The sequence below is a fragment of the Dromiciops gliroides genome, chromosome 1 (genome assembly GCF_019393635.1).
Source record: "Dromiciops gliroides isolate mDroGli1 chromosome 1, mDroGli1.pri, whole genome shotgun sequence".
Lineage (NCBI taxonomy): Eukaryota > Metazoa > Chordata > Mammalia > Microbiotheria > Microbiotheriidae > Dromiciops > Dromiciops gliroides.
The window spans coordinates 296,276,509-296,288,963 of record NC_057861.1 but is presented as its reverse complement, the minus strand read 5'-3'; positions in this window follow the sequence as shown (position 1 = coordinate 296,288,963).

Here is a 12,455-nt window from a genome sequence, read left to right as displayed (position 1 = left end):
CTCTGATTCTTTCACAGCATGACTAATGCAGAAATATGTTTAATGTGATAGTACATATATATCAGATTGTTTGCTGTCTTGGGAAGGGGTGGAGGGAGGGGAGTGAGGGAGAAAAATTTGAAAGTAGAAATCTTATAAAAACAAATGTTGAAAACTATCTCTACATGTAACTAGAAAATAATAAAAAACTTTTATGATAAAAATAATATAGTACAAAAAGTACAAAAGTACAAAAATATCAAAGGAACTAATGAAAAGATGTAAAGAAAGAAGGTTTAATAGTACCAGATTATAAACTACATCATAAGGCAGTAACTATTAAGGCATTTAATTTTTAAAAGATTTTTATTTTTAATTCCAAATTCTTTCCATTCTTCATTCTCCCCTTCTCACCTATGGAGAACCAAGAAATACTATACATATTATACCTATGAAGTCAGAGTATTTGAATTTTCATTATGTATAGAATTAGGGGCATATAGGGTATTTAGGGAGCACTAGCACTTCTGCTAAGCACTTGAGTAGATGGGCTAAATTAGGTTGAGAGTAACTGACAGGTCTCAAACACATTGGTGAGTTAGGGAGATGTCTACCTCAAACATGTGGAGACTTCCCTTGGTAAAATGGGCAGATGAGAACAATTTGTTCCAATAGCCATGAAGGCGACTGAAGCAGGCACTGTGGAGTGCTTAGAGCTTGGTCAGACATCAAAGATGCCAAGGTCATCTACAGCATCCCAGGCCATCACCAGTTGTCCTGACTTTTGTTTTACCACTTGACTTCAATGGCTCTGGAAGAGAGTGTGAGGTTGGTGACTTTGTGCAATTCTGTTTCACTTAAATCTAATTCATGTGCAAGTCAACACATCACTCTGTGATATCATTGGTCTTCTTCAAAATAAAGGACAAACAGTATGTATGGAATCTATTTTCTCAAAGGATGGCTCAAACTCTAAACCAAAAATAAATGGAAACCAAAATTCACATACAGATTTTGGGTCTTTCATAAGGAAAGATTACAAATCCTATGAATCTAAGTCACTACAACCAGATTGTGAAGGGTTTTAAATAACAACCACAGGACTTTGTATTTTATACTAGAAACAATAAGGAGTTACTAAAGGATGTTGAGCTGACTTTCCTGGCTTCCTTTTAGTCCCATCTAAAGTCCTCTCTTTTCCAGGGAGCTTTTCCCAATCTCTCTTAATTCTAGTGCATTCCCTCTATTAATTATTTCCTAATTATTAATTATTCTGAATATAACTTGCTTTGTGTACATTTGTTTGCATATTGACTTTCCCTTTAGATTGTAAGACCCTGGAAGGCAGGAATTGTCTTTTGCTTGTTTGTGTATGCCCAGCACTTAACAGAGTGCTTGGAACATAGCAGAAGCTGGGGAGTGGCATATTTAGACAAAAAAAAAAAAAAAGATTGATTGATGTCTTCTGTTTTCTGCACCATCATAGCTCTCCTCAGTATCTTCTGGTTCCCCCTCTCTGAGAGCCAACACATTTAACAAATAGTGTTTTTTAAAGAGGAAGAAAATGAGTACAATCGATCAGTCCATTAAAAAAAGTATGGGGCAGCTAGGTGGTGCAGTGGATAAAGTACCAGCCCTGGATTCAGGAGGACCTGAGTTCAAATCCGGTCTCAGACACTTGACACTTACTAGCTGTGTGACCCTGGGCAAGTCACTTAACCCTCATTGCCCCATTAAAAAAAAATTATGAAAACATGCAGTGTAAAGCTTGTAGACCTGTCATCTCCACAAAAGGTGGGTGAAGGATGTCTTCTTCTATCTCTTCATTTGAATCACACTTTATTGTTATAATTCTCTGACATTCATTTTTGATTGTGTGTGTATGGTTGTTCTTTCCATTTACATTGCTATAATTATTGTGTATATTGTGTTTTTGGCTGTATTGACTTCATGTAAGCTCTGCATCAGTTCAAGTAGACCTTTTCATATTTCTCTGTATTCATCACATACCTCATATCACTTACAGCACAGTAATATTCCATTATGTTCATGTCATGAGTGTAATGATGCTGATGGATTTGTCTTCCTCAAGTCTCTCTCCACTCCAATCCATCTTCCGTTCTGTCACCAAAGCAATTTTCTTAAAGTCCAAGTCTGACCATGTCATCTCCCCCTAATCAATAAATTTTGATGGCTCCCTCTCACTTCCAGGATCAAATATACAATGCTCTGTTTGGCATTCAAAGACCTTCATAATGTAGCCTCCTCCTTACTTTCCAGTCTTCTTACCTCTTACTCCCCCCCACAGACTCTTCAATACAGTGTCACTGGCTTCTTGGCTGTTCTATGAACAAGTCACTCCATTTCTCAGCTCCAGGCATTTTCTCTGGCTGCCCCCATTCCTGGAATGCTCTCCATTCTTGATTCCTCCTTTCTATTGAATTCCCTGGCTTCCTTTAAGTTCTAACTGAAATCACATCTTTTTTCAGGAAGCCTTTCCTAAACCCTCTTAATTCTAGGGTCTTCCCGCTGTTAATTACTTTCTTTTTATCCTGTCTATAGCTTGCTCTGTGTCTGTTTATATGTTGATTTCTTCATGAGACTAAAGCTCCTGGAGGGCAAGGACTATCTTTTGCCACATTTTTGTGACCCTAGCATTTAGCACAGAGCCTGGAACATTATTAAGTGCTTAATTAATGTTTATTTTGTTTAGCCAGTCCATAATTGAGAGGCAATCTACTTTGTTTCTAATTCTCTGCTCTTATACAAAGTACTGCTATAAATATTTTGGCATATATTGGAACTTTCTTATCAATGGCTTCCTTGGGGTATTAGTCCAGTAATGGAGTCTTGGGTTCAAAGAGTATGGGCATCTTAGTTAATTTTTTGCCATTTACAAAATTTGATTTTTTCCATGTAATGTGAATTAATTTCCTATGTATACTGTATATGATGCATTGTAAATTAATATATATTTATTATGATGGTATTGTAAATTTTTAAAAAAAGTTATTAGATATTGAAACCCCTTCATGACTTTTGGCCCACCCTATATAACCTAATGAAAGGATCACTGTATTGTTTTTGTTTTGCTGAGCAATGAGGGTTAAGTGACTTGCCCAGGGTCACACAGCTAGTAAATGTCAAGTGTCTGAGGCTGGATTTGAACTCAGGTCCTCCTGAATCCAGGACCAGTGCTTTTTCCACTCTGCCACCTAGCTGCTCCCAGGATCACTGTATTGTTATTAAACCTTGTTTTTTTGTTTGTTTGTTTGTTTGTTTGTTTGTGGGGCAATGAGGGTTAAGTGACTTGCCTAGGGTCACACAGCTAGTAAGTGTCAAGTGTCTGAGGCCAGATTTGAACTCAGGTCCTCCTGAATCCAGGACCAGTGTTTTTTCCACTCTGCCACCTAGCTGCTCCCAGGATCACTGTATTGTTATTAAACCTTGGTTTTTTGTTTGTTTGTTTGTTTTTTTGTGGGGCAATGAGGGTTAAGTGACTTGCCTAGGGTCACACAGCTAGTAAGTGTCAAGTGTCTGAGGCCAGATTTGAACTCAGGTGCTCCTGAATCCAAGGCTGGTGCTTTATCCACTGCACCACCTAGCTGCCCCTGGATCACTGTTTTGTTAATGAACAAGGGTAATGTGAATGTCAGTGCATCTTTTTCTCTTATCAAGAAAAAAAAGAATGCTTAAATTCCATTTTTCATGTTCTCACTGTTATTTTTGTCAAATGATTGGAAAAGGCTGACTCTGCACTGTAGAAAGAGCAGTAATATTGACACGCCCAGGTATGACTTCAGTTTGGCATCAATTCCCAGTTAAGTTAATTAAGGCTGCATGTAGGAATCTGAATTGCAAAAGTAACCTCTCAATAAGTAGTCTTCTGTCACTAAGCAAAGAGACTGGCAAAATGGAGATGGTACTGCCAAGTAATTAACTCACCACACAGAAACTCTACCTCATGAATTATGCTGAGATCTTTAGCTAACGCCTTCTGACATCTTTGTGTTTCTCTGCTTCTCCATCTGTATAACTGGAATAACAAACAACACCTAAGTTAAAAGTAGGTCAGATTCTGCCAGATCTCAAATCTAAAACCTTTGGCAAGGGAGGACCCCAATCTAGAATCTTGGTTTTGGGCAGAGCGTGGTGGGAGAACTTTTTGCAATAATAGAGGAGTAGAGATGTTGCTTAACTATTTCAAGTCCTGATTAATACCTTCCTTCTAGAGTTAAGAAGTCTGATCACCAAATGTTTAGGATCATGGCTGAGTAAGAACAAATTCATAGTATCCTAGCAAGTCATCTGATTTTTTCAGTTTGTCATAAGGGAAAAAAAATAGGTAGGAAATCTGAGTTGGCCTTATACACTAGCAGTGTAAGAAGGTACCTGTGTCTATGATTGGAGAAGAATCTGGGGAGGTCCAGTGCCCAGAAATATCCTCCCAATCCCATGTGCCACAGCATCTGAAGTACATTATGCATTTCTCTGGATTTTTATTCTTGCTGATTCTCTTTAAAATTGCAAAGTTTTCCCAGAGAAGAAGGGAAAAAAACTCCTTCAGAAATGGGGGAATATGAGTATGGAATATTGCATAGCCTGTCAGAAATGGTTGATGTGTTGGTGGTTTTGCTGAATTGCTTTTTCTTTCCCTCTTCCTTTTAAAGTCTTTGTTATGTGATGTTTAGAATTTAATGTGTGGTCACCTTACTCCTGTCCCAAGGGTAGGGAAAATTAGCTAGGGTTTACTTATAAATTAGAAGCTTTAGCACCAGTTTTAGGCATTAAGCATTTATTAAAGCATACCAGGTATTAGCAAAAAGAGAACACCTGGTTCAGAAAGATAGGAGAGCCTAGCTAGGATCTACAGGAGAGAGAATAGAAAAAGAGCTGCTTTCACCTATGAGTCTCAGGCCAAAAAGAGAAAGTTCCTGTGCCTGTCCCAGTAGAAGTTACCTTCAGGCACAGAAGAGAGGTGGTGCCTACACACCACTCCAAACTAATTGGCTGGTAGCATTCAAGTCCATTGATTCACTGGACTTGAGTATGGTCCACGTTGAGGTCTAAATCCACAGTCTCTGAGAACACACTCTTTTCAGAGTCAGGCAGGTGTGGTTTCAATCAAGTCAACTTCAAGTATGTTAATCAGTGAAGTTAGTCAATTCTCAGTCAATCTAATCAGTCCAAATCAATCCCAGCTGGGGCCTTTGGGCATTGGCAAAGCCCATTTTCTTATAGTTACAAGGGATGATTTTCCAGGTAGGGAGTGGGGAAGAATATATTTGTTAGTAAAGGTGATATCAGAACAAAAGATCAATAAAAATAAGGGTTTCCCCCCTCTCTTGAGAGATTTATACTTTGGCATTAATGAGTTATCAGATCCTATTTTGGAGCTAATACTGGGTGCCTGACATAGGTCTAGATTTATAACATGTTCTGTTCATTTAGAAGAAATCAGTAATTTTACCCATTATATAAAAATCAAAGATCCTTTCTCCATTATTCCCAACAAGTGACTATCTTGCATCTTAATGAATATCAGGAACATTTTGTTGGAGACCTCATTGAAAGCACTAAGTTCTTTTTTTTTTTAATAGAATTTTATTTTCCAAAGTACTAAGTTCTTTTTTTTTTTTAAAGAAAGTACTAAGTTCTTACCAGAGTTTTACAGGAGACTCATTGCATATTTGGATAGCTCTAATAATTAGGAAACCTTTCCCTATCTTGAGCTAATATCATCTGCCTCCTGACATTTCCACCTACTGGTTCTAGTCCTACTCTTAGGAGCCAAGAAAAATAAGACTAATCCTTCTTTGTTAGGTGAATGCACTAAAAATGTTTGAAGATTGCATTCAATTCATTTGAAGACAAACAATTCAATTACTAATGTACTGATAGACTCAGATTATATATGATTGGAGGTGCAGGGGTGTTTCCTTTATCACTTAAAGCTTAGGAAAAGGTAGCACAGAGTAGTAGATAGAGATTTAGATTTGGAGATAGGAAGATCTACGTTCTGTAGGTAAAGTGATTTGTAAGCCTTAAAGTGCTACATAACTGTATTATTGTTATTGCTGTTATTTTATTTTTGGTGTGAATCTGTGATTTTACTTGTATAAGGTTATTCCATTTAGGTAACTCCTTCCAGCAATGCAGATCAGCAACTGTTTTGCAACTCATTGCCTCAGAAAGTTGTTTAGGGGCATGGAGAGGTCCATCATCCACCTTGTGGGAGAGGTGAGATTTTAAGCAGGTCTTAATTCTAAGGTTAACTCTTTATTCACCATGTGACATTGTTTCTTAAACATGAGCTGTAATTTTCCATTGTAAGTCAATAGTTGTTTTGAATCTCTAGTGTCTAGCACTTAATAAGTATTTATTGAATTGAACTGATAGTCAAATTGACCAGTATTTTGAAGACAAGGTTTAAAATAACTAGAGTCTTTATATTTGTATAACATTTCAATACTTGTCAAAGTATCTTCCCAACCATTATCATAAATGAGTCTCAATAGTCCAGGGTAATCGGTAGGGCAACAAGACAAAATGCAGGAATTTTGTCCAAAGGAAGACTGAGAAGTAATGTTGTCTACAAGATTTAAGTCATTATGGAAGGGCACCTTAAATGGTTAACTAAAGGGTTAGATTATGAAAGAGGGAAAGTAAAGTTAGAACAGGGGATTACCGAGAGAGTTCTGAGAAAGGGAGGGATTCCTGATCACAAAGAGCATGAGAGACTAGAGGCTGATTATAAAGTTGTTACAAATTTCTTAATTGACAAATGATAAAAGGACATGATGAACTATCTCATTTTAAAAAATATATGTATTTTTATTTAGTTTGTTAAATATTTCCCAATTCCATGTAAAATTATTTGAAATTTATTTTAAAAATATTTGAGTTCCAAATTCTTTTTCCCTCCTGCCCCTTTCCCCTCCTTGAGAAGGCAAACAATTTGATATCAATTATGATATCATGTGAAGTCATGTAAAACATATTTCTATATTAGTCACATTTTAAAAGAAAACAGAGAAAAAACTCAAAGAAAAATAAAGTTTTAAAAAGTATGCTTCAATCTGCATTCAGAATTCATCTTTCTTTCTCTCTGGAGGTAGATAGCATTCTTTATCATGAGTCCTTTGGAATTATCTTGGATCATTGTCTTGATGAGAGCAGGTAAGTCTTTCACAGTTCAGCATCATTGCAATATTGCTGTTACTGTGTACAGTGCTCTCCTAGTTCTGGTCATTTCCCTTTTCATCACTTCATATAAGAATTTCCAGGGTTTTTTCAAACCACTCTGCTCATCATTTCTTATAGCATAGTAGTATTCCATTACAATCATATGCCACAGCTCATTCACCCTTTCCCCAATTGATGGGCATCCCCTTCATTTCAAATTCTTTGCCACCACAAAAACAGCTGCTATAAATATTTTTGTATGAATAAGTCCTTTCCCCTTTTCTTTGATCTCTTTGGGTTACAGACCTAGCAGTAATATTTCTTGGTCAAAGGGAATAAACAGTTTTATAATCCTTTGGGCATAGTTCCAAATTGTTCTCCAGAATGGTTGAACAAGTTCATAAGATGAGGTAGTCTTTAAGGGAAGGAATCCAAGCTATCAACAGCTACATTAAAAAATACTAGAAAGTAAGAAAGAAACAATGAGGAAAAGAAAGAAAAATGGAAAAAATGTCCAAATCACAAATAATTAGAGAAATGCCTATTACAGCAACTCTGAGGTTCCACCTCATACCCATTTGACTGGTAAAGTTGACAAAATGGGAAAATGATAAATGTTGGAGGGGCTCCTGGAAAATTGGCATGTTGATTCACTGTCAGTAGAATCATGAATTTGTGAAGAGATTTTGGCAAGTAATTTGAAATTATACCCTAAGTTAATAAAGTCTTTGACTTAATAACACCACTAATAGGTCTATATCACAAAGAGATCAAAGAAAGAAGGAAAAGTCCTATACACACCCACCCCCACACACACACACACCATTTATAGTAGCTCTTTTGTAGTGGCAAAGGACTGGGAAGTAAAGGGGTATCCATCAGCTGAACAAATTATGGCTTTTAATGTAATTGAGTACTATTGTACTGAAAGAAATGAAGAAGGAACAGTTTCAGATAAGACTGTGAATACTTGTATGAATTGATACAGAATGAAATGAGCAGATTCAAATGATTTTGAAAGACTCAAGAAGTTTGATCAACACAATAATCAGCCATGCTTCCAGAGCATTAATAAAAAATGCTACCTACCTCTTGACAAGAGAGGTGGTGAAATAACATGCATAATGAGATACACATTTTTGGACCAATATGAAAATTTGTTTTAATTGACTATGCTTATTTATTATAAAGTGGTCTGTTTTTCATTTTTTCTTTTTTAAGGGGACAGGAGAAAAAGAAATAAATGTTTATTAAAAACAGAAAAATTAGAAGTAAATAAACCCCAAATAAGACTATTACAATTTTTTTTGTTTGTTTTGTTTTGTTTTGTGGGGCAATGAGGGCTAAGTGACTTGCCCAGGGTCACACAGCTAGTAAGTGTCAAGTGTCTGAGGCCAGATTTGAACTCAGGTCCTCCTGAATCCAGGGCTGGTGCTCTATCCACTGCTCCACCTAGCTACCCTATAATTACAATGTTAAATAGGCAAGAGGAGATTAGGTCAACATCAAGCATGGCAGCCATGTGAATAGAAAGAAGGGGACAAAGATGAAAGATGTTATGAAGGTGAAAGATGTTATGGAGGTAAAATTGACAGGTCTTTGAAACTGATTGCATATTATGGAGGATTAGGGAAAGAAAAGAGTAAAAACAATGACTTTGAAGTTTTCGACTTGGATTGTTTGGTAGTACCCTTTAATTTAAGAGGATTAATTGGTACTGACAGTATTCAATAGGATTAAGGCAATTTGTGGGTTTAGGGAAAAAGGTAAATTCAGTTTAGGACATGTTGAGTTTAAGGTATTGGCAGGTAGAGATAACAGGAGCTTAGGAGAGAGAGTAGGACTGGATATGTGAAGTTGGGAATAATTCAACTCAACAAATATTTATTTAAGATCTATATTGATGAAGGTGATGAGATCATCAAGGTCAAGAGTATAAAATGAGAAGATATCTTTGCTAATGGAGAGGTTGGGGAGAAGAAGGGAAAATCAGGGAAGTCTTCCCAAAAGGAGTGGCACAGGAGATACTTTTATAGGAATATAGCATATGAATGATATCACTGCTTGCCTCTGACACATACTATTTGTGTGATCTTAAGGAAGTCTCTTAATATCCCAGGTGTCCTGATCTGAAAATTAAGGGGTAAGTTTAATGGTTCTGAAGTCCTTTGTAATTCTAGATCTAAGATTCTATGACTTTTAGCATGGTATCTGAGATTTTATATATATGTTCCTTTCCTAAAATCCAGTCCCTCAGCAATTGCTGACAGTGCTCAATATTGACTATCATTTAAAAAAATCACTTGCTTAGTACTTGGTGCTCTTTCTTAAATACAATTTTCAGTCCTTACAGCCTATTAGGGTTACCATAGTTCATTGCTCCATGGTGCAATAGCCAAACAAGCTTTAAAAAATATCCCTTCCATGGGAACCACTATAACAAAATCAGTATGAAGTGAAATATTCTAACACAATAACATATTGCCCAAACCTGCTGAAGAACAACCATATTTAATTGTTCCTGGAGGAATTGATGTGATGTCATCATTCACTTTCAATATATCAGTTAAAGGAATATAGCCAGAAGGAATACATTTGCATTTATTACATTCTGCCTAAATAAAGGAGCAGATAACCATCCTTGGTATGACTACAGAACAAAAGAGAGAGAGAGAGAGAGAGAGAGAGAGAGAGAGAGAGAGAGAGAGAGAGAGAGCACGAACGAGTGCCTGGGACTTATAGGACCTCACTCTCATCTCTGGTGGTTTCTGAAACCGCTCCAAGAAAGCCAACAGCATTGGGTGTGGCTTTAATTTTGCTTTGAAGCCAAATGCTAGTGAGGTCTTCATAACGTTTTTGAAATTTTTCCAACCTTTCAACTTCCAACACTTCAACTTGGTTTGAAAGTATGACTGAAGTATCTTCTTGTAATGGACCACAGATTATAATTTACTTTCTTATATCTGATGGTTGATACAAGGGAATGTTCCAAAATGAGATGGAGTGTGGACCCTATCCCCACAGGTATTCTGTTAAATGCTTTCCTTAGTTTCCTTACTTGTCTTCATAACTTTGATACCATCACACCTTATTTCTTGGAGAATATTGATTCCCCCTTAATTTTTTTTTTTTTGGTGGGGCAATGAGGGTTAAGTGACTTGCCCAGGGTCAAGTGTCTGAGGCTGGATTTGAACTCAGGTTGTCCTGAATCCAGGGCTGGTGCTTTATCCACATCACCTAGCTGCCTCAATTCCCCCTTAATCTTAATGAAAGTGTGGACAAAATACCTTTTCTTTTTCTTCTATTGGAATATGGAAGTTTGTAAAAGTTATTTTTATTAAAAAACTAAAAGAAAACATGAGCATGCCACACTCAAATATGCAAAAACCCAGAAATGGGTTTGTAGGCAATGAACTATAGTAACCCTAATAGGCTGTAACAATATTAAACTATCATTAGAACTTGATAAAAGTATACAATTCATAATGTAGGCCAAAGAAGACAATTTTCAAGTTTAAAAGTAGAAGTCATACTGAATCATACTGAATTGGTTCTTTCCTGGCAAGGAACATAAAACATAAATTCATAAAAGATAAAACCATTGCAGAGGCTTATTGGCATTCTTATGTCAAACTTTAATAGAAAAAAAAATTAAAGCTACTAATTCCTGCGGAATACCAATGGACCTTTAAGGCTCTGTCTTCTCACATGTTGCGGTTTAGAACTGAAAGGGACAGAAAAGTTTTTTGTTTTTTTATTAAAGAGAAAGAATTGTATCACATTGTAGAGAATGTAAGTTATGGATTGTTCATAGGGGAATAATTGGATACCAAAAGATAGTCAGGAAAAAATGTTTATCTAACACAAACTGTTAAAATATATGGGTAAGGATCTTAGGTAAAGAGGTCTCTGAAGTCCCTTCTAACACCGAGATTGGGTGAAGCACTGAGTGAATGATGCTGTACTGATGGAGAAAGAAGCAGTTAATTGAATTTTAACAAAGGACATCATCTCTCTCTTACTTTCCTCTTGTCACTACTCTTTGCATTGTTTCCTCTTGAATATCCATGCAGGATGATTGATGTACTATAGGATTTTAGGGCAACTTTGCTAAGAGGAGCAAGAGATTTAGAAAACTTTGGTTGGATTTAATTCTCATTAGCTGCTTGCTGATTGACAAGAAGAATTTTGAGTGAGGGAAGTCATGTTTTCTGATGAGATTTTTTTTGTGTTTATCTTTTAATCACAGAAATCTAGCCAATGAACATTTATTAAGCACTCAAATATATCCTGGGTACCGTGCTAAGTGTTGGGGATACAGAGAAAGATTTTTTTTAAATCCCTGATCTTATAGAGCTCATAATCTAATGGGGGAGACAATATGCAAACTATGTACAAGACCCTTAATTTTGAATACACACACATAACATATGTTTCCATACATTTATATATATACAAATATATGATAAATTAGAATTAATCAGTAAAGGTACTAGCTTTAAGGAAATCAGGAAAGACTTTTTGTAAAAGCTGGGATTTTAGCTGGGACCCTCAGGAAACTAAGGAAACCAGGAGGCAGAATGAGGAGGGTGAATATTCTAGACATGGGTGTCAGCCAGTGAAAAGGAATAGCAAGGAGGCCAATGTCACTGCATTACACAGAATGTGGGGCTAGGGAGTGGGGAGAAAGGTGCAACATGCCTGGAAAGGTAGAGAGGGGCCAGTTATGAAGGATTTTTAAATACCAGAGGATTTTGTATTTGATCCTAGAGGTAACAGGGGGCCACTAGAGTTTATTAAATAGTGGTAGTAGAGGTGGTGGTGACATGGTCAGACTATGCTTTAGGAAAGATCAATGACAGCTGAGTTGAGGATGGACTGGGGTAGGGAGAAACTTGAAGTAGGAAGACCTATCAGCAGGTTATTACAATAGTTCAGGTGTGAGGTGATGACGTCTTATGCCAGGGTGGTGGCAGTGTTAGAGTAGAGAAGGGGGCATATACGGGAGATATGATGAAGGCAGAAATGACAGGATTTGGCAAATGAGTGTATATGAAGAGAGAAAGAGGGGGAGAGAGAGTTGGTCAGTCAATAAACATTCATTAAAGTATCACTGTGTTAAATGCCAGGGATACAAGTGGGAAACTGGATTTAAGTGAGGCAGAGTTGAGCAGTCATCAGCTTCACTCTCTCTCTTTTTTTGTTTTTTGGCGGGGCAATGGGGGTTAAGTGACTTGCCCAGGGTCACACAGCTAGTAAGTGTCAAGTGCCCGAGGCCGGATTTGAACTCA